Genomic DNA, 2,399 nt, shown 5'->3' with positions numbered 1-2,399 from the left:
CCAATTCCTCGACTTGTCCGGGGCGGGGGAGGATGATGTTCCCCTTGGTATATTCCTTGTAAGTTGAGGAAAACAGTTCTCTGTAGCCTTCGGGTGTTAATTGTTCCTCTTGGGATTTAGGACCCCACGCCGTTTTTTCGCCATGTTTGGTATTTGCCGATTCGGTGCGCGGGGATGCTGGCACTGCACCTTGATTGTTGGCTTGGCAGGGTATGGGGTTTCCCTTATTCGTCTCCGTATTAGGGGATAGCGCTGGCCAGTCCGCTGGTGACTTAGCATCTTGGCTGTGGCCGTCCCCCTGAGTTGCTCCTTTCTTCCCCTTGGGAGGCTGCTGGGCTTCTTTTCCACTGGGGCTTGGTGTTGGCTTCCTCCCTGGGGACGCACCTCCGGTAGATGATGTAGGAGGTGAGACAGTTGAGGGTAGTGTGGCTCCTGCCAGTTGGGTTGAGTTAGTACCGGTCAGAGCGTAGCAGCTACCTTCTTTCGTTGCCTTCTGGTGGTTGCCTTCCTGGTGCGTGCTGCAGTCCACCTTTTTGGCCTCCTTCTTGTATAGAGATCTAATGGAGGAGATTGTGTCGAGGAACAGCAGGTCCTCGGATTTGCCACTCTCTTCTTCCTTTTCCTTGGAAGGGGAGTTACTTCTTTGGGAAGCGGGAAAGGCCTCTCCTGATGTTCTCTGGATAGGCTTGGACCCTGTGGTTGTCGCAAGCTGCTGCGAGGATCGAGACTTGAGTACTGCCGTTGATTGCTGTACGTTAGCACCAAGTGTCTTTCCCTCGCTAGCTGCTTCTTTGATGCCTTTTTGTGTGGCATCCTCTTTTTGGGGAGCAGAATCAGGGGTCGCCGCGGGCTGCGGCCCTACCCCACTTGTTGTCTCCAAGGTCGCCGCGGGCTGCGGCCCTACCTTGTTCTCCATTCTTCTGGCTTCTTCTTCTTCGTTTGCCCGGGGCCGGGATTTTTCTCCCTTTTCCGGGGATTTATCTGGGGCCGCGATGCTCCGCACTTGGGGTGGTAATCCCCGCCTGCTCGGCATCGTGGGGGTGGGCGTTGGTCGCTGACTCAGACCAGGCCTGGGAGGGAGGGAAAAAATAAAATAGTACTGGGGACAAAGGGATGGAGGGGGTGGCCAGGGGCGAAGAGAGAAGGAGGTTTGACCTCCCCTTGCGGGGGGGTCGGGTTAGTCAGCTCGATCCCCCCTTGCGGGGGGAGAGCAGAGAAGTAAGACGCAGTGGTGGCTAGCGGGTCAGAGTGCCGCGTCGCAATTAAGAGGAGAGAAGGAAAGGCATCTTTGCCCAGAGAGAAGGCAAAAACGAAGAGGTATTAACCCCAAAACCCTTCCCACAAACAACCCCAACAGGAAGCGACAAAGAGACCCGGTCTGCTCGATCCAACGGGAGAGCAGCGAAGGAAGACAAAAGACTAGCGGGTCAGAGTGCCGCTAGTTAATTAAGAGGGAGAAGTAGACATTCCTCCCAGAGAGAGGGAGAAAAGAAAAAACTTAAGACTAAACCTTAAATCTAAAAAACCTTAGTCTAGGCTGAAGGTCCTGACTCCCCAAAGGAGGGGGTCTGGTCCTTGCAGACGTAAAAAAGATGCCTTAACCTGGCTAAAAAGCCTGGTGGCAGATCCCTTCTTGGACAATCGGAAGAGCAAAAGTTTCGCACTGAGAACAGATACTACACTTTGATCTTAGCCAAAAGGCCAAGAAAGACAAATCATTTTTATTAGCTTTGCCTCAACAGCGACACTAATTTTTTTAAAATATTTTCCCCGATAGTTAATATATTATTTTGTATTCCTGCACGTCACCAATTGAAAACGAATAAAGAAAAAGCTTTTATACTTTTCGTATTCTTTATATATATATATATAAATAACCTAAAATCACAAGCTTATTTGAGAAGTTTTATTACCCCACAAGCAGAAAGGCACGGCATATAAACTCAACAGTAGGTTCTTTTACATGACACGGGAGCGTTCGAAATGAATGATTCTGTTTAGAGCACAACTGAACTATGATACTTGACTTTTGCATTTTAAACTTTAATTCAAGCGATCATATAAGAATACATTTTAAAATTAAAAGTAGATTCTTTACAGTGCAATGTCAACTACAATATCTTGTGCACTAAGTAACTGTGGGGAGGCATGTGAAGCTTCCTCACAGTAGATCCTCAAATAGAGCAGGCAACTAATCAATTTAATTGAAAAATTGGCGATTTTACCGGTTTTGATGACAATAAAATGTGCGAATGTAAAACATTAGTTGATCGGTATTCAATTTGGGCAACGTCGGGTCTATCTGCTAGTACACAGACACACAGGCACACACACACACACACATATATATATATATATATATATATATATATATATATATTATATATATATATGGGTCA

At 47.5% G+C, this 2,399-nt stretch overlaps 1 non-coding gene across 1 annotated transcript; it reads right to left on the bottom strand.

Moving 5' to 3' along the window:
* Positions 1 to 1,522: 1,522 nt before the first annotated feature.
* Positions 1,523 to 1,714, bottom strand: LOC145298022 (U2 spliceosomal RNA). The gene has a single exon (XR_013870386.1). It is a non-coding gene; the product is annotated as a U2 spliceosomal RNA (small nuclear RNA).
* Between the last annotated feature and the right edge of the window lie 685 nt (positions 1,715 to 2,399).

Source organism: Euprymna scolopes, chromosome 18 (assembly GCF_053919585.1).
Source record: "Euprymna scolopes isolate OS-2025 chromosome 18, ASM5391958v1, whole genome shotgun sequence".
NCBI classification, from domain to species: domain Eukaryota; kingdom Metazoa; phylum Mollusca; class Cephalopoda; order Sepiida; family Sepiolidae; genus Euprymna; species Euprymna scolopes.
Note: the sequence above shows the minus strand (reverse complement) of the source record. Positions and strands in the feature narration are given on the sequence as shown.